General features: G+C 40.0%; 1 protein-coding gene across 5 annotated transcripts in view; it reads right to left on the bottom strand.

Annotated features, from left to right (window-relative positions):
* LOC106882458 (beta-1,3-galactosyl-O-glycosyl-glycoprotein beta-1,6-N-acetylglucosaminyltransferase 3) overlaps positions 1–26,017 on the bottom strand; it is a 158,041-nt gene that overhangs the window by 30,845 nt on the left and 101,179 nt on the right. For 2 of the 5 annotated variants that reach the window (XM_089365228.1, XM_052973545.2), the window contains exon 2: positions 21,737–21,860. The exons of 2 other annotated variants lie outside the window; for them this stretch is intronic. The gene's annotated coding sequence lies outside the window, so the exon portion shown is untranslated. Of the gene's footprint in view, positions 1–21,708; positions 21,861–26,017 lie in introns of all 5 variants that reach the window. One more of the 5 variants, XM_052973544.2, reaches the window with a different exon arrangement.

The following is a 26,017-nucleotide window of genomic DNA, read 5'->3' as shown; positions in this document are numbered from 1 at the left end:
TCAACACAGCCAATACGCAAAAGAAAACTGTCTTGCCTGCCCGATTGAAGGAGGGTGGCGATGCGTTCATCACTACAGTCTCAGCCGGTAGACGGATCAGTCCCACACATGACAGAAGCTGTTCAACATAACTCCACAAGTCAGCAATTCCCGGTCACTAAACGAGGGCGTGCAAAACGGTTTCATCACTCAGCGCGCACCTAGGACAAGTCCGTCTGACAGCACATCCGTGCCTGTAGAGCTTGTCTCGAACCGGTAACACCCATCGCTAGGCCAAGGACATTTGCAAATTAACCATGATAGTTATCGACCGGAAAATCCTCCGGAACAAACTAGCCAATCCGTTCTCATCGGCGCGCAGAACTCCCCGAGAACGTTGTCGCACTTCCTCGCTACTAATCCTCTATAAATTTCTAAAGCGGAACATCCCATTGCCCGATCCCATTGCCCGACTGGTAGAGGTTTGTGAACGCCTGACGATATTCTAGGTGCCAGGCGCCCAGTCTCGATCTTTTCTTCACTCAGGATTGCAGCTACGTCAAGGAAACATGTTGCGGAAAGACAAGTCTTACAAACGGAGCCCACACACACTCACCTTCCAGAAATCGTTGCAGGTGGCGTAACCTAAGAGCGTGTCTGCGCATTAGGGGCCACGGCATACCTAATCCGTCACTCAGACGATGCTGGCAATAGACTGACCGCCTGACCATTGGAATGCATCCCTACCACAAGAATCTAAATAAGAGACGCCCCAACCTGGTCAAGCAGTAACCGTGACAAAGCACGACGGTCAGGCGATAAATGATAACGGAGGCGATGTAAGCATTCGCCACCTCTGCCCGACCTTTCAGGGACAGCTTTCTTTCAGCCCATTACTGGGTAAGACTGGCCACCCTTTTCGCCACCTCGTCCCAGTTCTTATCAACCTGGAAGTCAGGACCATGCGAGACCCCAAGCACTTTAACTGGTCCGTCGGTCCAGCGCCCGATGATGCCGTTCTATGGCATCGTTCTGCCTCTCCAGGAGCCCAACTCCAAGCCAACCGATTTGCCGGCGTTGATTTTAGCCCCTGCAACTGATTCATATTTCTTTAGGATGGTGCCGTCCGTCTCCACTTCGGAAGTGTCCGACACCATGACGGTGATATCGTCCCAGTTCGGAAGGGAATACCTCTTAGCTGTTCTAACTTCTGCAACACTGGCTCGGGCACCAAAACGCATAGAAGAGGCGACAACGGGAAGCCTTGACGGACCGAGCATAGCATGCGATGCCAAACGGCTCCGATAGATGGCCGTTTACTTTGACTACTGAACAGGTGCCGCTGAAAACGGCTCCGAAACCGCCTGCTTTCAGGACGGCTTCCAAGTAGGGATGGTCGACCCTTTCGAATACTATTAATTGATCCAAGTGAATCAGAGCACCCCGCGAAGCCAGTTGTGGTTTCAGCCCTCTCTGTGATGTATAGCATAAGGTGGAGGTAATGGGGGTGCATCATAGCCATGTGTTAAGAGGAATTCTGTGAGGTTTGAATAATTTACCACTGGACATATGGGTGTTTCATTCAATATCCTTAAACAACCCTCATTCAGGGACCTCTTGATTTTGATGGGCTACTCAAACTGAAGAAAAGTCTAACTGAATTCCACCTGCGAGTTCATGCACTGTTTATCTTTATATGAGTTCATCATGTCGTACACATATGGTTTCGATGCATGTACCTGATTTACTCTTATCCGACGGGTAGTCATGATGGGCTTTGTATATTTTATCCCAATGTCACTTTGGTGGCATGCACTGCTCTCTCACTCAATAATAATAATAATAATAATAACAACAACAACAATAATAATAATAATGGATCGACTACCGAAAGGCTTTTGATAGCATTCTCCATACATGGATCATAGAAACACTAGCCATGAACAAGGTAGCACCAATAATTATGAAATACATAAGACACCCTATGAATAAATGGCAGACAGTACTACAGCTCCAAACAAAAGAGGAACTCATGAAAACCAAAGCCATCTCCATTAGAAGAGGAATATTCCAGGGAGAAACGCTCTCTCCACTCCTGTTCTGCTTGGCACTGACACTTTTATCTGATATGCTAAACAGAACTGGATGCGGATATAAATGTTACGCCAAAACAATCAGCCACCTTTTATATATGGATGACCTAAAACTGTACGCTACAAATGATAAACAGCTGGAAACATTACTACAGACAGTACATGGATTTACCAAAGAAATAGATATGAAATGTGGATTAGAAAAATGTGCCAAAGCAACCTTGAAAAGAGAAAAACTAGTTAAAAGTAGCAACATCACACTAGATAAAGCCAATGAAATAAGAGAATTAGACCAAAGTCAGACATTTCGGAATCAATGAACTAGATACGATACACCACACACAAATAAAAGAGAAAATAAAGAAAGAATACTATAGACGAGTTAGATTAATGCTGAAAACAGAGCTCAATGCGAAAAACAAGATAATAGGTATCAACACTCTAGCCGTCCCAGTTATAAGTTACAGCTACAATATCCTTAACTGGACATTAAATGAACTAACCAAAATAGACAGGAAAACAAGAAAAATGACAGCATTTAGGATGCACCACCCAAAATCTGACATAGAAAGGTTATATATACAACGTATCGAAGGTAGTAGAGAACTTATAAAGCTAGAAAACAAAACAAAACAAAATAACCACCATAGGACTGCAAAAATACCCACTTCAGAAGCAAGGAAAACTAATACAAATAGCCACACTATTCTTCTTTTAATTTTATACACGGGGTTTTGTGTTAAGCTCCACAAGGGACTTGTGTTGTATTGCCTCTTTTGTCTTGTATTCGGTCCTTGAGGCCAATAAAGAAAGCATCATTATAGTTGTTGTTGCTGTTGTTCTTCTTCTTCTTTTTCTTATTAAAGCGGCGAGTTGGCAGAATCATTAATACAACGGTGAGATGTATTAAGGCGGTGAGATGGCAGAATCGTTAGCGCGCCGGGCGAAATGCTTAGCGGTATTTCGTCTGCCGTTACGTTCTGAGTTCAAATTCCGTCGAGGTCGACTTTGCGTTTCATCCTTTCGAGATCATCCAATTAAGTACCAGTTACGCACTGGGGTCGATGTAATCGACTTAATCCCTTTGTCTGTTCTTGTTTGTCCCCTCTATGTTTAGCCACTTGTGGGCAATAAAGAAATAAGAATCATTAATACAACGGATAAAACGCTTAGCTGCATTTCGTCCGCCCTTACGTTCTTAGTTCAATTCAAATTCCGCCGAGGTCGACATTGTCTGTCATCGTCTCGGGGTCGATAAATAAAGTACCAGTCGAGTACTGTGCTCAATGTAATCGCCTATCCCCCTCCCTTCAAATTCCAGGCCCTGTGCCTATTGTAGAAAGGACTATTATTATTATTATTATTATTATTATTATTATTATTATTATTATTATTATTATTATTATTGGTTTCAAATTTTAACAAGACCGGCAAATAGTTTTATAATCAAGCAAAATTGCTAGGTGTGGTAAAGTGGGACACATTGGAAATAATGAGAAGGGAGGGGAGGGGAGGGGAGGGGAGGGGAGGGGAGGGGAGGGGAGGGGAGGAGGAGGAGGAGGAGGAGGAGGAGGAGGAGGAGGAGGAGGAGGAGGAGGAGGAGGAGGAGGAGGAGGAGGAGGAGGAGGAGGAGAGATAGGGAAGAGGGCTCACAAAGCGACTGATTGTGTGATGTTGAACTATTAATTTTCTCTCTGACAATTTGTCATGATCTAGAAATGCTTGTGTATGCATATGTGTGTGACGTTTGAACCGTATCACAGTACTTTGAAACAGTAACTGCTTAACAGCTACGTGAACTCCCAGCTGTTTTAAAAGTTAAAAACGTTGGCAGCGGACACTATGCGATAACACAGGTAACATAAACCTGCTCGATTATTCCGCTTGTTCTCCAACTGACAAGTAACAGGTCACATCTCCGCCACCTCCATCACAAAAAATAAGTAAAAATATTAGTACAAACTTTGTCGCCACCCACACCACGTCGTTGTGGCCAATATTATTATTATCATTATCATTATTATTATTATTATTATTATTATTATTATTATTATTATTATTATTCAGTAGTCTTATTTTACCACGTACTTTTACAGCACTACGGAGTGCAGCTCTGTGTGGTATAGGTGTGTGCTGTGGTTTGTTTTAGAGTTATTTTCACTGTATTGAAAGTACTTTACGGAGGATGTGTGCGGTGCTTAGAAGCAGACTTCCGAACCTGGTACTATTGTACCAAATTTGGTACTTTTGGGGTACGATAATACTTTTGGTAATACGCTGCAATAATCTGGTACTTTTTTCAAATTTTCTCGCTTTATGTAAAAAAAAAATTAAGTTTATAGTTTATGTAAGTGAACAATGTAACAATAAATACATTACATTACTATTGGACTAACTATTTTTTATCAGAATATATTTTGCGACATTTTATAACGCGCAGTTTATAGCTAATTGATATAGGACGTGTTCAATACATGTATCATACGTACCATCCAATATCGCTGGCTTGCCGCCTCTGATGCCACTCAGTAGCATGTTTTATGCATAAATGACAAGTGCTTCCTTACTATCTCATTAAACTATTATCAATTCCTCTCAGCACATGGCTATTATGATGCTCACCTACCACTTCGTCAGGTCGAGTAACCCATCCTGCTCAAAAGGTCCCTGAATAAGGGTTGTTTAAGGATGTTGAACAAAACATGTTTCCAAAGGTGAATTATGTAAACTCCAAAGAATTCCTTTCAACTCATGGCTATGATGCTCCCCCACTACTTCTGCTCGTGATCAGAGATGCACATATCGTCAGCCACCAAGGGACATGCTCAACTGGTTAAGGTCAAACAACTGACAAGCAAATCTGTGGTATTGAGCAGAATATTTGCTATAACCCATCTTTTATAACAAAACAAAACAATGTACATGATAGCATTTGCAATCAGTTAAGATCGGGAGCCCTGAAAATCACTGCGTAGTACTGCATCAGGGTATTTATTGTTGTTATCATCATCATCAATATTATTATTATTATTATTATTATTATTATTATTATTATTATTATTATTGTTGTTGTTGTTGTTGTTGTTATTATCATTTTATTCTTTTACTTTTTTTCAGTTATTTGACTGAGGCCATGCTAGAGCACCGCCTTTTAGTCGAGCAAATCGACCCCAGGACTTATTCCTTGTAAGCCTAGTACTTATTCTATCGGGTCTCTTTTGCCGGACTGCTAGTTACGTAAGCATAAAAAAAACAGCACCGGCTGTCAAGCGATGGTGGGGGAGGTAAGCACAGACACACAAGTACAGACACACAAGCACAGACACACAGACACACACACACACACACACACAAACACACACACACACAAACACACACATATATATATATATATATATATACAACGGGCTTCTTTCAGTTTCCGTCTACCAAATCCACTGGTCGGCCTGAGGCTTTAGTAAAAGACACTTGCACAAGTTGTCACGCAGTGGGATTGAACCCAGAATGATGTGGTTGGTAAGCAAGCTACTTACCACATAGTCACACATGCGTCTATATTTACTACACAGCCAAGCGACGAAAGGCTGGTAGAATCTTTAGCACGCTGGACGAGGTGCTTAGCGGTATTTCACCCGTCGCTATGTTCTGAGTTCCAATTCCGCCGAGGTCGACTTTGCCTTTCACATTTTGAGGATTGATGAAGTACCAGTTATGCACTGGGTCGATGTAATCGACTAGTCCCCTCTCCTCAAATTTTACTCCTTGTGCCTATAGTAGAAAAGATTATTATTATTACTAAGGTGGCGAAAGGCAGCGAGCTGCCAGGAGTGTTAGCACGCCGAGCAAAATTCTTCGCGACATTTCGTCCGTCTTTACATTCTGAGTTCAAATTCCGCCGAAGTCGACTTTGCTTTTCATCCCTTCTGGGTCAATGAAATAAGTACCAGTTGAGCACTGGGGTTGATGAAATCGACTAGCCCCCGCCCCCAAAATTTTATCCTCTGTGCCTGCGGCGAGCAGTATTTCGCCCGTTACTACGTCCTGAGTTCAAATTCCGCCGAGGTCGAAAAAATAAGTACCAGTTAAACACTGGGATCGATGTAATCGATTCTTTCCCTCCCCTAAAATGACTACCCTTGGGGCAAAATTTGAAACCATTATTATTATTATTATTATTATTATTATTATTATTATTATTATTATTATTGTTCAGTAGTTTTATTTTTATAACGTGCTTTCACTTCACTACCGAGCGCAGCTCTGTGCGCCTTGGGTATGTGCTGTGGTTTGCTGTGGTGCTCTTATGTTTACTGTATTGAAAGTGTTTTGCGTAGAATGTGTGCAGTACCCAGTAGTGCAATTTTCTGTATGTTATATATATTTGTATGTCCTGGTGTTTTTGTTATGTATTTGTCTGAATATTTTTTTATTATACCAAAGGCACCTACTATGATAGGAATTGTTTCTGTTTTTAGATTCCACATTGGAGTTATCTCTATTTCCAGGTCTTTGTATTTTGAAAGTTTTTCCATTTCTTTTAGAGAAACGTTGTCATCTGCTGGTATTGATACAACAATTAGAAAGCATTTTTTTTCTTCATGATCTTTGACAACTATATCTGGTCTATTTGCCTTAATTTCTCTTGTATATAGGTCCCAATGCCGATATTTACAATATACCTAGATTGTGTATTGGCATATCCCAGAGTATGGTTGCTTTCTCGTTTTCTGTGACCTTTTCTGGCGTGTGTTCATACCATCTTTTTTCTGTTGTTATTCCATAGTGTTGGCATAGCTTCCAGTGTATATAGGTCCCAGCTCTGTCGTGTCTGTGAATATATTCCTTCTTAGCCAGGACTGGGCAGCCAGAGATAATATGATTTATTGTTTCTTGTCCATCTCCACATATTCTACAGTTACTTGTTATGTTTCTTTTCATTATGTGTTTTTGGTAATTTCTGGTGGGGAGGCTTTGGTCTTGTGCAGCAATTAAAAATCCTTCAGTCTCTGCTTTGAGTCCTGAGCTTCTCAACCATTGCTGGGATTTTTCACTGTCTATTTCTTTTGCATTTAGTTTAGCCCAGTATTTACCATGTAGGGGCTTTTCTTGCCATCGTTTTATCATGGCCCGTTGCTGTTCTAGTTCCAGTTTGGATTTCATTTGTTTTATAGCTTTTGTTGTTTCTTCTTCTTCTTCTTCTTCTTCTTCTTCTTCTTCTTCTTCTTCTTCTTCTTCTTCTTCTTCTTCTTCTTCTTCTTCTTCTTCTTCTTCTTCTTCTTCTTCTTCTTCTTCTTCTTCTTCTTCTTCTTCGTATTTGTTAGGTAGATTGATTTCTTGTTTGTATTTGTCAGCTTCCTTAAATACTGAAAACAGTTTTTTGTTTTGCTCGTGTTTCGTGGCTATTTGTATTAGTTTTCCTTGCTTCTGGAGTAGGTATTTTTGCAGTCCTATGGTGATTATTTTATAATAGTTTTCTAGCTGTATAAGACCCCTACCACCTTCTGTGCGTTGTATATATAGCCTTTCTATGTCAGATTTTAGGTGGTGCATCCTATTTCCTGTCATTATTTTTCTTGTATTTCTGTCTATTTTAGATAGTTCGTTTAGTGTCCAGTTAAGGATGTTGTAGCTGTAGCTTATAACTGGGACAGCTAAAGTGTTGATACCCATTATCTTGTTTTTAGCATTGAGCTCTGTTTTTAGTATTGCTCTAACTCGTCTATAGTACTCTTTCTTTATTTTTTCTTTCATTTGTGTATATTGTATCCTATCTAGTTCATTGACTCCTAAATATTTGTATGGTTGGCTTTCGTCTAGTTCTCTTATTTCATTGGCTTTATCTAGTGTTATATTGCTACTTTTAACTAATTTTCCTCTTTTCAGGGTTGCTTTGGCACATTTTTCTAATCCGAATTTCATATCTATTTCCTTGGTAAAGCCGTGTACTGTCTGTAGTAATGTTTCTAGCTCTCTGTCGTTTTTAGCATATAATTTTAGGTCATCCATATATAGAAGGTGGCTGACTGTTTTTCCGTAGCATTTGTAACCGCATCCAGTTCTATTTAGCAATTCAGTTAAAGGTGTGAGTGCCAGGCAGAACAGGAGTGGAGAGAGCGTGTCTCCCTGGAATATTCCTCTTCTAATGGGGATGGCTTTCGTTTTCACAAGTCCCGTTTTTGTTTGGAGCTGTAGCACTGTCTGCCATTTGTTCATTGAGTGCCTTATGTATTTTGTAATAATTGGTGCCACCTTGTTTATGGCTAGTGTTTCCAGAATCCACGTGTGGGGAACACTGTCGAAAGCCTTTTGGTAGTCCACCCAAGCCATACTGAGGCCTTTCTTCTTTCTGCGGCTGTCTTCAGTTATGGCTTTATTGATCAATAATTGATCTTTACAGCCGTATGAGCCCTTGCAGCATCCCTTCTGCTCTTCTGGAAACAGATTGTTATTTTCCAGGTGCTTACTCAATCTCTGCGATATTATTGCAGTAAAGGCTTTGTAGATCGTAGGGAGACAGGTTATAGGTCTATAGTTTTGTGATTTCTCCGTTTCCGTGGATTTGGGGATTAAGATGGTTTTCCCTTTCGTGAGCCATTCAGGCATTGTCTCTGGCTCTGCTAGTATGTTGTTAAAGTTTTCTGCCAGCTTTTTATGCATTCCTGGCAAGTGTTTTAACCAGAAATTGGGGATCTTGTCGAGTCCAGGTGCCTTCCAGTTGCTTAGTCTTTGCAGTGTCTGGGTGACCTCTTCAGTTGTTATAGGGGCCCAGAATTGCTCAGGTGCTAAGTTCGTTGTTTTATTGGTCCTTTTCTGGGGTTGTTGCTTCACCGACCATATTTGTTTCCAGAATTTTTCCAGTTCTTCTGCTGTTGGTGCTGCAGTAATGTCTATTTTATTTTTACCCAGTTCTTGGTAGAGTTTTTTGGAGTTGGATTTGAACTGTTTGTTTTGTTCAAAGAAACGTTGGCGTTTCTCATACCGGCGGATCCTTTGTGCTTTGGCAAGGATGTCTTGCTTTAGTTTTTCCTTTGCCTCAGGTAAGTCATTTTCTGTAATGCTGTATTTGTACAGTATTTTTGTTTTCTTCTTGTTACTTAGTTGTGTTGATTGTTTATTGTTATTATTATTATTATTATTATTATTATTATTATTATTATTATTATTATTATTATTATTTTTATTTTTATTATTATTATTATTATTATTATTATTATTATTATTATTATTATTATTATTATTATCATTATTATTATCATTATTATTATTATTAATGAGTGAGAGAGCAGTGCATGCCATCAAAGTGACACGGGGATAAAATATTCGAAGCCCATTATGCCCATCATGACTACCCGTCTGATAAGGATACACCAGGCACATGCATCACAACCATATGTGCGCAATCATTAGCACACCGGGCAAAATACTTTGCGGCATTTCATCTGTCTGTACGTTGTATTTCAAATTCCACGTGGATCGTCTTTGCTTTTCATTCTTTCGGGTCGATAAAATAACTACAGTTGAATACTGGGGTCGATGGAATTGAATTATCTCCCCACCCCCGAAATTGCTGGTCCTGTGCCAAAATTTGAAATTATTATTTAAGACCTCGCACAATATCTAATATCGTGATGTTGTTGATTGAAGATATCTGTCCGTCAAGTCACAACAAGGACCTCATTAACGTCCAAATATTATTCTATCAGCTAATTTTGTTGAGCCACTAAGTTATGGGGGACATAATCAAACTAACACCAATAGTCAATTGGTTGAGGGATAAACACAAACATACATACATATGTGTGTGTGTGTGTGTGTAAATGAATCAAAAACGCAATAGAGGACAATAAAACATTCGGACAGATAGACGAAACAACAATTAGAAGGACAGGCATAAAAAAGACGGGTCATTCGTGGCCTTCTTTTCTCAGTCAAGTACCAGAAGTCATGACCGTTTCGGGCAGTTACATTTGAGACAGTTCGATCTGGTTGCCCTGCAAAAAGTCTAAGCTAATAGCATTAGACCCCTTTGTAAGAAAGCTAGTGTAAGCCAGCCTAAGCTAGCGTAAGCTAGTGTAAGGCAACAAAGACAAGAAAAACTGAGAACATGGTACACAAAAATACAAAAAACGGAAAATATGGTACACAATTACGAATACAAACAACAAGAAAATAACAACAGATGTCTTTCGACTGAAAATGAATCTAATTGAACTGGCGTGTATGAAGTGAAAGCGTAAAGGCAGGAACATAGGAGCTGGACATAAGTGGTGTTGACGGTCAGCAGTCAGGCCAAGAAAGAAAGATCATGGCTGGCCGGACACCGGTAACGTGGATGGAGGAGAGATGGATGGGTAGAGACAGCGGGATTGAAGGATTAGAAAAAATTCAGAGACAAAGAGAAAGGTGCAGGGGAGATAAACGAGTGGGAAATAGTGGGAGTTAAAGAAAGAGAGGGCAAAAAAAATGTGAGAGAGAGAGGGAGAGCGAGAAAAAGGAAAAAGGAAGAAAATAAGAGGACTAAAAGATAGAGTAAAAGTCGTACAAAATTTAGATATATACCTACTATTAGGAGAGCACAAGTGTGTACATACGCCGCTATATGTATATATAAATATAAAAATGGAACAAAAACGCAATAGAGGACATTAAAACATTCGGACAGATAGAAGATACAAAGGTGGACAAGAGAAGCAACAATTAGAAGGACAGGCAAAAAAAGACGGGTATGTATCTTTAAATAACGAGCTTTCACACAGTTTCCGTATTTTAAATTCACTGACAAGGCATTAATCGACCGGGCTGTGGTAGAAAACAGGTGCCGTGCTGTGGGACTGAACCGAATATCACCTGACTGCAAAGAGAGCTTCTTATGCACACAGCCATAATAATAAATTTGCAGAAAAATCATCCGAGTGGATACCGATTCCAGCAAGTGTAATAGAGCAAGCACTCTACCATCTGAGCAGTCTCCCCTGCTTTGTGTAAAATGCCTCCCAGGTGAGGAGTAGAGCCCCGGTCTACAACATGACAGGCGAGGATACTTAGCACTATATTTCCGAGGAACAATTAAAACCTAAGTTTTTGATTACAGCACTTAGGTTTCCCAACCGGTTCTTAAGTACTAACGAGGCTCGACGTTACTTAACTTCTGTGATAGAACGAGAACCGATATTTTCAAAGTGATATTGCAGTAAGTAGTGTAGGACAATTTTGAAAATATATATTTTTTTAAATCTGAATTTTATCAAACATGGTAATTTGTCCGTCACCTTTTCCAATCCATACCATTCCAACCACAAAAGTGGAGATGTCTAGTCGCCTCCGCTCTACGCATTAGTTGTCTAATGATCCTATCGGTTACTTTCGAGCTCAGGCACTTTTTTACTTCGGTTTACAAGTCGACGTACTATACAGTGTAAACATGTAAACATTCAAATATCGTTTCTATCTGTCCAAAAAAATCCTGATGCATTTCACATGGAATTTTTGACCCTCCAAACTCGTCTTTATGTATAAGTCGACCTACCTTTTTGGGCTGAAAATTCGACTTGAATGCTAGAAAATACATTAATACTAATTTCATAAAATGCTTTTGCCAAAAACGATAATCACCGTTTCATATTCTGAGGCTTTTCTAATTTAACGATTCTTCTTCTTCTTCTTCTTCTTCTTCTTATTATTATTATTATTATTATTATTATTATTATTATTATTATTATCATTATTATTATTATTATTTTTCTCCTCAATCCTTCATTCTTTTCTTTTTTATTCTTCTTTATCTTCGTCTTAGTATTTTCTTCTTTTTTTTTCATTTTCGTTTTTCATTCTTACTCTCTTTCTTCCACTTCTATTTAGCCAGGTTTTTTTTGTTTTGTTTTGTATTTTTGTCGTCATTGCCCTGCCGACGCCTCTGCTGCTGTTGTCATTATCAACATTATTGTTATGATCATCATCGTATCTTTGTTGTTATCGTCGTTGTGTTCGTAGCGACCTCCTCCTCCACCTCCTCCTCATCATTTTCGTCACAATCGCCACCCCTACCAAGAACAACAACAACAAGAACAGTTGCAGCAGCAACAACACTGCTACCACCACCAGCACCACCACTATCAGTACCACTGTCAACAAGTGTATGTAAATTATATATAGGTCTTACAAATTTTATGCTTTCGACCTCATTCACGACGCTGACCTTGTTATAAACACAAGATGAGAATGGCTGTGACATAAGGTGGTGGTGATGGTGGTGGTAGCATTTTGGTATGGGATTTTGGTATGGGATTTTGGTATGGGATTTTTTTTTTGTGGAGTGGTCATTTGTTTTTTGTTGTTTTTTCTTTTCTCTTTTCGAACAATCGTTCTCGATAATTACTTTCATAAAATGTTCACTGGTTGCTTTTGAAAACTGCACAGTTCACAAAAGAGCAGTATTATTCGCACAAAGACTATTCCAACAAACCTACCAACACAATAGGGTGTCGGCTAAAAGCCGAATAGTTAAGTGCTTGCATCCTGTCATTAGATCGCAGTAATGTCCGTTACAAGGACACACTTAACTGGATCAATGAGCCACTTCATTTATCTCTAAATATGGGTACTACTTGTAGACATTACTAATCGCTATGAACATCTACGAGCATAACATTCTCGTTTTCGTGCATGGGTATCAAATCTATTTTTTCTTCCATCGCTCGAGTCAAAACGAGGTGTGATGTAGCAAAGTTCATGTTGTTTTTAAAGATGCAAACAGTACGAATGGATGAAAATCAAAGATTAATTAGCTTAATCAAAGATTAATTAGGTGTCTTTTGTTTTTTGTGTTTGTTTACAATTACTGAACCGTATTGAAAAATGATCTTATGGAATTGAAAACATTTTTTTAAAATAGCGTTAAAATGTCAGAGCTGGGAGGTTATGGTCTTGACTCCTATCAGAGTCTCCCTAACTAGTGGGAGCAAAGGTAGATATTTCCTTCATCTCAAAGGTCTTGCCCCAATACTTTCCAAAGTCAATTATAGGCTAGATAGTGCAGTCGAACCAGTTGACAGATAAAGTCTATCAACCAGTCTGTGCTATCAACTTATCAGGTCTGCTGTAATCCGTCGACTATGGTGGATGTTATGTTGCAAAATACCCAGCGTTAGGTGTAAGTCCGCGAAGTAGAAACAGTTCTGTACTCTATATTTTTTTTATCATTTTTATAATTTGCATATATTTATTCTATTATAAATGCAAAACAACACCACGGAGGAATCGATGTAAGCTTAAATAATAAGTTACAATAGGTAAACCGCGATGTGGCGAGGAACTACTGTGCCTATATATATATACATATACAGTAATCCCTCGACTATCGCGGGTGTTATGTTCAAACTCCCACCCGCGATAAGTGAAAATCCGCGAAGTAGAAACAGTACCATACTGTATATTATTTTATATTATTTTTCATAATTTGTATATATTTATTTTATTATAAATGCAAAACAACACTACAGATGAATCAACATAAGCTTAAATAATAAACCGCGATATGGCGAGGAATTAATGTACCAAGCAGCTTTGAAGTTTGGGCGTTATGCTACCAATCTTTGAGGACTACCAATCAAACTTGGACGATTGCGCTACCAGTTTACCAGCCAAATTTGAAGACTGAATAAAACAGATTGCTCCCAGGAGACAACTTTATGACAAAGAACTCTTTAAATATCTTTCTGCTCCATAACAACACCATCATCTATCAATTAGTTAATAACGAGAAAAAAATAAGGATTAATAATATAAAATTATAAATTTGCAGAAAAAGAATAACAAGGAGTTGACCACATGTAGTAAATTATAATCGAAATCATGGGAGATTAAATCAGCCCCTATGGGATTTGAACTCTGAACGACGAAATGATGATGATGATGATGATGATGATGATGACGGCGACGACGACGACGACGACGACGATGATGATGATGATGATGATGATGATGATGATGATGACATCTATAAAACTTCTGACACTCAGAAATGCAGACTCTGTGGAAAGAGTGTGGAAAATGTGACCCACTTGGTAAGTGGATGTGAGAGCCTTACACAAAAAGAATACAAGCATCGCCACAATAAAGTGTGTGTGTATCTTCCATTGGATCTGTTGCCGTAAATTCCAATATGAAGTAACAGAGGACTGGTATGAGCATATACCAAGTAAAGTAATGCAGGAGGCTGGAAAAGTAACGATACTCTGGGACTATGATTTTCAGACGGATCGTGTAACCGAACACTGTCAGCCGGTTACTGTCATATTGAGTAAGGGAGACAAATACTGTCAGATCATTGATGCAGCCATACCAAATGACATGAATGTTGTGAGTAAAGAGGTTGAAAAAAATCAACAAGTATTCTGAACTGAAAGTGGAAATGGCAAGACTGTATGGAATGCGAGAAGGTAATGTAAAAGTGATACCAGTGGTGATTGGAGCGTTGGGCTCAATCCCATTGAAACTTCAAGACTTCTTAAGGCAACTGGAAATCCCATGCAAGATTGATGTCTTACAAAAAGCAGCCTTATTGAGCACAGCGCACATCTTATGGAAAGTATTATGTCTGAGGTCCTTGTTGTGACTTGACAGATCACTAAAGACACCGGTGTTACGAAGGAATAATAATAATAAAAAGAAGAGAGAGATAGAGAGAAAGAAAGAGAATGAGAAAGAAAAAGTGAGAGTAAATGTTTGTGAATTGGCGAAAAATCCTGCAACAAGCAATGGATTATATCTTTTACTAGTCGTCTGATTTCGATGGATTTCATAAACAATCGAGCAAAGTGACTTATCCACCACAGCGTAGGATAAAATGCCTTGCGGTATTTATTACATTTCTCTACGTCCTGCGTTGAAATATCATTAAAATCGTCTCGTCGAGCCTCATCATGCTTCTGCTACTTGTAAATAGTTATAAATAACAATGACTAGCGCCGCCGCCGCCGCTGCTGCTCTTGTTATTGTTACTGCTGCTACTACTACTACTACTACTACTACTACTACTACTACTACTACTAATTGCTTATATATATTCACATAAGCACACTCATACTCATATATATATATATATATATATATATATATATATATAGAGAGAGAGAGAGAGAGAGAGAGAGAGAGAGAGAGAAAGAGACTACTTCTACTACTACTACTACTAATAATAATAATAATAATCCTTTCTTTATTAACCACAAGGGCCGACAAAAATAAGACTGGACATTACAAAACATGAAGGACAAAATGGGGTTACATAAAATGCTGTGTAAAGAGTTAATAACAATGAAAAATATAACGAAGAAAATGCCTAAAAGAGGCAGGGCAACTCTGAAATACTCATTGAGACCCACCCCCACACACACGAAAAATCCACAAGCACCACAACCACTAGGGCACTAGCCCTCTCTCCATCTCTCTCTCTCTCTCTCTCTCTCTCTCTCTCTCTTTCTCTCTCTCTCTCTCTCTCTCTCTCTCTCTCTTTCTCTCTCTCTCTCTCTCTCTCTCTCTCTCTCTCTCTCTCAGTCTTGAAAACTCAAAAGCGCATGCTCAAAGTAGACCCGTTGAGACGGACCATCTTCGCCACATTCACCGACCGACCTTTTAACAAAATTGCTGGAAGTCAGCATTTCTATCTCAATCTTCACTTTCCTTTTCAGGTGGTACTTGAAAAAGTTGATGAGGGGGTAGGCCAAAGAATAAAGTATTTGTCTTCAACCCTTTCAGTCTAGACTACCACACAACCTCTTTTGCTACAGCCACAAAACAGATGAAAATTGCCTTTCCTTGCTGGTCAAAGGAAGGCGGTGGGGCAATCTTCATGATGGAAACAGCCGACAAGCGGAGACGTCCAACACGTGACAGCAGGTGTTCGACATAAACTCATATATCAGATATGCTCGGACACTGGACAAGTGTGTGCAGAACTGTCTCGTCGATCTACGCACATCTCGTGCAGGTCCGACTGACGGCATTTCCGTGTCTATAGAATTTATCTCGAACAGGTAACCCCGCCCCTCCTGTAGCACTGCAAGGCCAGGAATTTCTGGAAGTTATCCATAGGACCCAGCCACAAAGTCCTCCGGAACAGACTAGTAAGTTGAAATGCCTTGAGTCTCTCCAAGACCGTCATTTCCTTTCACCACTAACCCTCTATACAACTCCATAGTAGAACTTTCGCAAACCGCATTGCCTGACTGGCTGAGGAGCGTGAGCGCCTACGCTTGATCCAAGATTGCAGCTCACTCAAAGAGCTGCGGGAAAGCCAATCTGACACACGGCGACCACACCTGCTTACCGTCGTCGAGGAAACACTGGATGTGTCGCAGCCTCTCCGCATGTCTGCGCCTCAATAGTCACAGCATACCCAGCCCACCGTTCATAGGGTGTTGATAGCAAATAGAACGCCTGACCAGCGAAGTCCGCCCCTTCCATAAGAGGCAGAAAAGCAAATGCTCCAGCTTGACCTGGTACGAACTGGGGCAAGGCACGACGGTGGAGCGGTAGTAAATGACTAAGGCAACATATGTATCGCCATCTCTGCCCGACCTTTCTAGGATAGCTTCCTCTCGGCCCATTTCTGGGTGAGACTGGCTACCCTGCTCGTCACCTCGCTCCAGTTGTTCTCCAGTGGGGGTCCTGTCCGAACCAGACCCCGAGTAATTTTACAGGCCTGTCCGTCCAACGTCCTACAACGTTATCGGTCGCCATGGATCTGCCTCTCGAGCTGCAGGCCCACCGACTTTTCCGGATTAATCTTTACTCCCGTTACTCCTTCGTATTCTTTCACAGTATTGCTGACCAGGTCTATGTGCTTGTCGACCGACACTATGACTGTGACGTCGACTGCGTATGCCGACACAATTCTCCCACATCCTAGTTCACGCGAGATGCCTCTCAACGACTCCAGTTTCCGAAGTAATGGCTCGGAGGTCAGTACATACAGAAGGGACGAGAGTGGGCACCCTTGACGGGCTGAATGCACGATATTGAATGGTTTTGATAGGTGGTCATTCACCCGGATTACCGAATAGATGTCGCTGTACATGGCAGCGATCCAACCGCGGAAAACCAGACTAAAACCGCCCGCCGTGAGAACAGCTGACAGATATTGATGGTCAGCCCTATCAAAGGCTTTTGACTAATCTAAATTGATCAAAGCCCCACCCATGCCAGGTTTCTTAACTACCCGGTCCATAATGTAGCACATGAAGTATAGCTTGTCGTGGGTGTACCTGTTTGGGACGGCGCATGTTTGTGCGTCTCCAACCAGTTTCTCGACGACTAGCGCCACCTCTTCACTAACAGTTTGGCCAAAATTTTAATGTCTGCATTAAGCAGTGTGTTGGGCCTAAAATTATCTAATACCTCCCTCTTGTGTGGCTCCTTTCTCGGCAGAAGTACTGCTCCTCGGCTCACAGCACACATCTTAAGGAAAGTATTATCTGTCTGAGGACCTTGTGGCGACTTGACAGATGACTAAAAGACTCTTGTGCATTTTTACCTACACTGTGTTACGAAGGAATAATAATAAATCCAACCCCAAAAAACTCTACCAAGAACTGGGTAAAAATAAAATAGACATTACTTCAGCACCAACAGCAGAAGAACTAGAGAAATTCTGGAAACAAATACGGTCGGTGAAGCAACAACCCCAAAAAAGGACCATTAAAACAACGAACTTAGCACCTGAGCAACTCTGGGCCCCTATAACAACTGAAGAGGTCACCCAGACACTGCAAAGACTAAGCAACTGGAAAGCACCTGGACACGACAAGATCCCCAATTTCTGGTTAAAACACCTGCCAGCAATGCATAAAAAGCTGGCAGAAAACTTTAACAACATAATAGCAGATCCAGAAACAATGCCTGAATGGCTCACAAAAGGGAAAACCATCTTAATCCCCAAATCCACGGAAACGGAGAAACCACAAAACTATAGACCTATAACCTGTCTCCCTACGATCTACAAAGCCTTTACTGCAATAATATCGCAGAGAGTGAGTAAACACCTGGAAAATAACAACCTGTTTCCAGAAGAGCAGAAGGGATGCTGCAAGGGCTCATACGGCTGTAAAGATCAATTATTGATCAATAAAGCCATAACTGAAGACAGCCGCAGAAAGAAGAAAGGCCTCAGTATGGCCTGGGTGGACTACCAAAAGGCTTTCGACAGTGTTCCCCACACGTGGATTCTGGAAACACTAGCCATAAACAAGGTGGCACCAATTATCATAAAATACATAGAGCACTCAATGAACAAATGGCAGACAGTGCTACAGCTCCAAACAAAAGAGGGACTTGTGAAAACGAAAGCCATCCCCATTAGAAGAAGAATATTCCAGGGAGACACGCTCTCTCCACTCCTGTTCTGCCTGGCACTCACACCTTTAACAGAATTGCTAAATAGAACTGGATGCGGTTACAAATGCTATGGAAAAACAGTCAGCCACCTTCTATATATGGATGACCTAAAATTATATGCAAAAAACGACAAAGAGCTAGAAACACTACTACAGACAGTACACGGCTTTACCAAGGAAATAGAAATGAAATTCGGATTAGAAAAATGTGCCAAAGCAACCCTGAAAAGAGGAAAATTAGTTAAAAGTAGCAATATAACACTAGATAAAGCCAATGAAATAAGAGAACTAGACGAAAGCCAGCCATATAAGTATTTAGGAGTCAATGAACTAGATAGGATACAACATACACAAATGAAAGAAAAAATAAAGAAAGAGTACTATAGACGAGTTAGATCAATACTAAAAACAGAGCTCAATGCTAAAAACAAGATAATGGGTATCAACACTTTAGCTGTCCCAGTTATAAGCTACAGCTACAACATCCTTAACTGGACACTAAACGAACTATGTAAAATAGACAGGAAAACAAGAAAAATAATGACAGGATATAGGATGCACCACCCAAAATCTGACATAGAAAGGCTATATATACAACGCACAGAAGGTGGCAGGGGTCTTATACAGCTAGAAAACTATTATAAAATAACCACCATAGGACTGCAAAAATACCTACTCCAGAAGCAAGGGAAACTAATACAAATAGCCACAAAACACGAGCAAAACAAAAAACTGTTTTCAGTATTTAAGGAAGCTGACAAATACAAACAAGAAATCAATCTACCTAACAAATACGAAGAAGAAGAAGAAGAAACAACAAAAGCTATAAAACAAATGAAATCCAAACTAAAACTAGAACAGCAACGGACCATGATAAAACGATGGCAAGAAAAGCCCCTACATGGTAAATACTGGGCTAAACTAAATGCGAAAGAAATAGACAGAGAAAAATCCCAGCAATGGCTGAGAAGCTCAGGACTCAAAGCAGAGACTGAAGGATTTTTAATTGCTGCACAAGACCAAAGCCTCCCCACCAGAAATTACCAAAAACACATAATGAAAAGAAATATAACAAGTAACTGTAGAATATGTGGAGATCGACAAGAAACAATAAATCATATTATCTCTGGCTGCCCAGTCCTGGCTAAGAAGGAATATATTCACAGACACGACAGAGCTGGGACCTATATACACTGGAATCTATGCCAACATTATGGAATAGCAACAGAAAAAAGATGGTATGAACACACGCCAGAAAAGGTCACAGAAAACGAGAAAGCAACCATACTCTGGGATATGCCAATACACACAGATAGAGAAATTAAGGCAAATAGACCAGATATAGTTGTCAAAGATCATGAAGGAAAAAAATGCCTTCTAATTGATGTTTCAATACCAGCAGATGACAACGTTTCTCTAAAAGAAATGGAAAAACTTTCAAAATACAAAGACCTGGAAATAGAGATAACTCGAATGTGGAATCTAAAAACAGAAACAATTCCTATCATAGTAGGTGCCTTAGGTATAATAAAAAAATATTCAGACAAATACATAACAAAAACACCAGGACTTACAAATATATATAACATACAGAAAATTGCACTACTGGGTACTGCACACATTCTACGCAAAACACTTTCAATACAGTAAACATAAGAGCACCACAGCAAACCACAGCACATACCCAAGGCGCACAGAGCTGCGCTCGGTAGTGAAGTGAAAGCACGTTATAAAAATAAAACTACTGAATAATAATAATAATAATAATAATAATATTAATAATTCTTTATATTGCAGGCACAAGGTCTGAAATTTGGGGGTGGGGACTAGCCCTCAATGATTCACTGGTACTTAATTTACCAACCCCGAAAGGATGGAAGGCAAAGCCGACCTCGGTAGAATTTGAACTCAGAACGTAGCGACAAATGAAATACCGCTAAGCATTTCGTCCATAGCATTTGCTATGCGAATTCTTGAGTTTAAAAGCCAAAGGAGATCAAAGGACAAAATCCCTATTAGGAACGAAGACATGAGAACTAAATTGAACCATTCAAAAGAGGGTTAGGAGTGAAATAAGAACGAAATGCAAATAAGGTACATCGTAATCAGCAAAGAACTGCTAGTAGTAAAAGCAGTGTGAGGTGAAAAAAATAATAAATAAGAAAAATAAAATAAAAAAGCAAGTTCCAACAGAGAACAAAACAATACACTTCAAGAAAGAAAAATAAATCTATAAATGACTAAACAATAAAGAAGAGCATTAGGTGTCATGATATGCCCGATACTGGTAAGAAATCTGGAGCAAAGTAGTCCAACATAAAATAAAAACAGACCGGTTGTGAAAATTTAAAAGAGAAATGGAAGATGGAATGACATAAAGAAAATATAACAATTACGGATAAGAAGATGAAAGAGATGATCAAGAAAAGCTCAAGCCCCTGGACCAGATGGCGTTCAAGGAATCTGGCTCGAAAATCTTCCAAGTATACACAGCCATATACAACAATCTGGGAAATCTCAAGATCAAGCCAGAGGGGAGTGTGGAAACCAAGACAGCAATTATTTCTGTTGTAATTGGTGCACTTGTCCACAACACGCAAAATGAGACTGAAAGAGATTAGAATTAAAACTCACTTTGTCGATCTGAAGAAAAGTACCATCCTACATTCTGCAAGAATCCTAAGAATGATTCTTTAGATTTAAGGATACTTCACAGTGCATCCACAGGAATTTCCAACAATACATTAACAGGCATAACAATGCAGCAGTGTACCTACACTGGAAAATATGCAGTAGTTATAAAATCAAGGTAAGTGAGAAGTGGTATGAACATTAATCGTACTGAAAAGAGAAGGAAACCAACAAGCTTAATATCAGAATCAACGACTGGAACGACAGGAGATGTATACTTATCGATATTACAACACTCTAAGGCGGTTAGCTGGCAGAATCGTTAGCATGCTGGGAAAATGCTTAGCGGCATTTCGTCCGTTTTTACTTTCTAAATTAAAATTCCTCCAAGCTCGATTTTACTTTTTATCCTTTCGGGGTCGATAAAATAAGTACCAGATGAACAGTAGGGTCGATCTAACCGACTTACCCACTTCCCCGAAATTGCTAGCCTTGTGCCAAAATCTGAAAACGATATTACAATACCCTGTGAAGGAAATACCTTCATACAAGTCATAGAGAAGTTGACAAAGATCAGGAGATCAAAATCAACAGGTAATAGGAAAAGTAGGACTCACGAAGAAAATAATGAGAAAGTTCACCAACCGTATACTGGACAATATCAATATCTATGTAGACCAGAAGATCGCCCTACTTGGAATAGTTCATATACTACGGAGTATTGTCAATTAAACATCTTTCCTATAACAACCATAGTTTGGATAAGGCCCTGCAGGATATAAAATAAGAAATACAAAAGGAACAATAGCAGTGTCAACAACATTAAAATAACAGTAATAATAGTATTTTTATTAGTCACATGGGCCAACTAAAATACATATAATACACGTTAAAGAACATAGTATTTATAATACGTGTGGAGCTGAATAACGTTTAATAATGACGAGACGATGGGAAGGTTCATGACGTAAGAGGGCATATTGAAAACGGGGTAAAAAAAAAGACAACAAAAAAAGAAATACCAGAAGGACATGAAGAAGTGCTACGCAACAAGGACTATACAATCAATTCCATGTAGCCATAAATAAAGTTGCTGGAGGATATAGGTGGGGATGGTTAAAGAAAGGACCACTTAAAACGAAGACTGGAAACACTATACTGTCAGCGCAAGACCAAGCTTTGGCCACAAATTGGAGGGTCAGTCTTAGAAATGAGCAAATGCCTCGGTTGAGCCGAATTTGCGATGGATTTGATTACACTATTGCCTATATAGTCCTAGACTTGACCGAAACCAGTATAAATTGGGGTGACATGATAACGTAGCAAAACTTCTGCAATGGAGACTGTGAAAAGAGTGGAGTCGGGGAGACGCAGCACATGTTACGATCACAAACCACAGAGAGTGAGCGAGTTGGAGCCTTGCAAAATCTTGTGGGATTTCCAATTCGGGCAGACCAGATACTTGAGAACAACAAACTGATGTTGCATGACCATTTAACCCACGAATAGTTATGTAGAAAACGAGTAAGTTGAAATATACGAGGAGATAACCAAAAGTAACCGGAAAAGTAATCGTCCTCGGGAGAATTTGAAATCAGGACGAAATGCCGCTAAACAGACGAAATGGCTCTAAACAGACGAAATACCGCTAAACAGACGAAATGCCGCTAAACAGACGAAATGGCGCTAAACAGACGAAATGCCGCTAAACAGACGAAATGCCGCTAAACAGACGAAATGGCGCTAAACAGACGAAATGCCGCTAAACAGACGAAATGGCGCTAAACAGACGAAATGCCGCTAAACAGACGAAATGGCGCTAAACAGACGAAATGCCGCTAAACAGACGAAATGGCGCTAAACAGACGAAATGCCGCTAAACAGACGAAATGGCGCTAAACAGACGAAATGCCGCTAAACAGACGAAATGGCGCTAAACAGACGAAATGACGCTAAACAGACGAAATGCCGCTAAACAGACGAAATGCCGCTAAACAGACGAAATGCCGCTAAACAGACGAAATGCCGCTAAACAGACGAAATGGCGCTAAACAGACGAAATGACGCTAAACAGACGAAATGGCGCTAAACAGACGAAATGCCGCTAAACAGACGAAATGCCGCTAAACAGACGAAATGCCGCTAAACAGACGAAATGGCGCTAAACAGACGAAATGACGCTAAACAGACGAAATGGCGCTAAACAGACGAAATGCCGCTAAACAGACGAAATGCCGCTAAACAGACGAAATGCCGCTAAACAGACGAAATGGCGCTAAACAGACGAAATGACGCTAAACAGACGAAATGCCGCTAAACAGACGAAATGCCGCTAAACAGACGAAATGGCGCTAAACAGACGAAATGGCGCTAAACAGACGAAATGACGCTAAACAGACGAAATGGCGCTAAACACTCTGTCAAACTCACTCGGGATTTTGCCAGCTGACCACCAGTCGTGGTTTCGGTTTCGATACAGCTGCACTTTCAGGTCAATGAAACAAGTAGCAGTCGTGTTTATAGTAGAAAGGATTATTGTCATTATTAAAAAAAGGCTGGCAGAATAGTTATCACAGCTGGCAAAATGCTTAGCACTATTCTGTCTTCTACTTATAGCCTCGGGCCAACCAAAGCCTTGTGAGTGTATTTGGTAGACTGAAACTGAAAGACACCCGTTGGTGTGTATACATATATAACTATGTAAAGGTATATGCGCCAAACCACAAGTGTGAGTATACTTACATCTTTGTGGCTGTTTACTTGAGCGAATGTACATGCGCCATACAAGCTACGAAAGGGTGTTTATACATCCATATCCGTTAATGGTTGCATTTAACACTTTTTTCGTTGTGTTGAGTGTTGGCTTCTTTTTTGCATCTGTTATTTTATTATTAATTTTCTATATAAATGGAGCTATATCCTTTAATATGCTGCGTTTCTTCACAAGAAGTGAAAAGATACATTGCGGAACTGATATTTCAACGAATTGTATCTGTTTATCACCCGAGGAGACACATCTGCACCGTCGGATGCTCCTGATCCAGTTGTTAAGTATCCCACGCGTGAAGGATCAATGCTGAGTGTGTCGAAACAATTGTAGTGGTTAATAAAAACTCTCGTATTTTCCATCTTCCGTTTCTCATTAACTAGATATATGCATGTATGTATGTATGTCTCTGTGTATGTGTCTGTTCTTGTCCCTCCCCCCATCACCGCTTGACAACCGGTGTTGATGTGTTTGCATCCCCGTAACTAAGCGGTTCAGCAAAAGACACTGACAGAAGACTAGACTTTAAAATAAGTCATGGTATCTATTTGTTCGACTAGAAAAACCCTTCAAGGTGTTGCTCCAGCATGACCGAAGTCAAATAACTGAAACAAGTAAAAGGCTAAAGGAATAAAATAATGTGTGTGTGTGTGTGTGTGTATGTGTGTGTGCGTGTTTGTGTGTTCTTGTAAAAAATAGGCGTAACCCCATTTTGTCCTTCATGTTTTGTAATGTCCAGTCTTATTGTAAGCTTTTAAGAGAAATTTAATTGACAAAACAGGTCTAACATTTCATTTAAATCTACTAAATCTTTTTCACTTCTATAACGTAACTGGTTTTATTCATGTGTCTGGACTTTTCAGCTAAATATGTTTATACTATTCACAATACATTCATTTTTGTAGCTGTATAGAGAACTTTATTTATAGTGGTTGCAAAACATCAAGGGAATTGTTTTGTAGCTGGACAAAGAACTAGGTATTAGGTTACAAAAAAAAAAGAGAGTATATTGCTCTTAAAGCGTGAGGTATAGAAGAAGTGAGCTAGGAATTTCAGAGGTTACTTAAGATTTTAAAACAAAAGGCTTCCCTAGATAGAGAGGATATGCTTTTTAAACAATAAGATAGTGAGTGATAGGAATTTCAGTCTCTCGCTAGATTTTTAAGCGCAGTCCTAGATCTTTTATAGTTTACTTGTTTTAGTCATCAGACGGCATCGCTTAAAGAGTTTTTAGTCGAACGAATCGACCCCAGCTTCTATTCATTTTTAAGCTTGTTCTTTAATCTATCGGTCTCTTTTCTCGAACCGCTAAGTTACAGGAGCTCGGACAAACCAACAGCAATTGTCAAGCGGCGGTGGTGGACAAGCACACACACATACACACATACACACATACACACATACACACATACAGACACATACACACATACACACGCATACACACACATACACACATACACGTGTGTGTGTGTGTGTGTGTGTGTGTGTGTGTGTGTGTGTGTGTGTGTGTGTGCGTGTGCTTGTGTGTTTGTCTGTATACAATGGCCTTCTTTCAGTTTTCGTCTACCAGATACACTCAGAAGGGTTTGGTTGGCCCGAGGCAATAGTGGAAGGCACTTGCCCAAGATGCCACGCAGTAGGACTAAAACCGGAACCATGTGGTGAGGATGCACAGTCACACTTGCGCCTATTCTTTCATATAAGGAGTGGCCATATATATGTATATATATATAAAATATATATATATGTAGATGTGTATGTATATATATGGGAGAGTGTAAGGAATTGGATGGAGTGGAGTGGGAAGGTAGAGTAGGAGTGTATTGAGGTGTGGTGGGATGAGCTTATGAGGGGGTGTTGACGATGAAGGGGGAAGGGGAAGGTGGATGTAAGAGAGGGGGAAGGTGGGTATGGGAGGGGAGAGAAAGAGAGGAAGAGAGGAGAGAGGGTGGGTATAAGAGAGGGAAGGTGGATGTGAGAGAGGGGGAAGGTGGGTATGGGGGAGAAAGAGAGGAAGAGAAAGAGAGGAAGAGAGAAGAGAGTGAGAGAGAGAAGAGAGTGAGAGAGAGAAGAGAGTGAGAGAGAGAAGAGAGTGAGAGAGTAAGGGTGAGAGAGTAAGAGTGTAGAGAGTAAGAGTGAGAGAGAGTGAGAGAGAGGGA

This window comes from Octopus bimaculoides, chromosome Z, assembly GCF_046866305.1.
Source record: "Octopus bimaculoides isolate indiv1 chromosome Z, ASM4686630v1, whole genome shotgun sequence".
Taxonomy (NCBI): domain Eukaryota; kingdom Metazoa; phylum Mollusca; class Cephalopoda; order Octopoda; family Octopodidae; genus Octopus; species Octopus bimaculoides.
The sequence above is the reverse complement of the archived record's forward strand: the minus strand, read 5'-3'. Positions and strand labels throughout refer to the sequence as shown.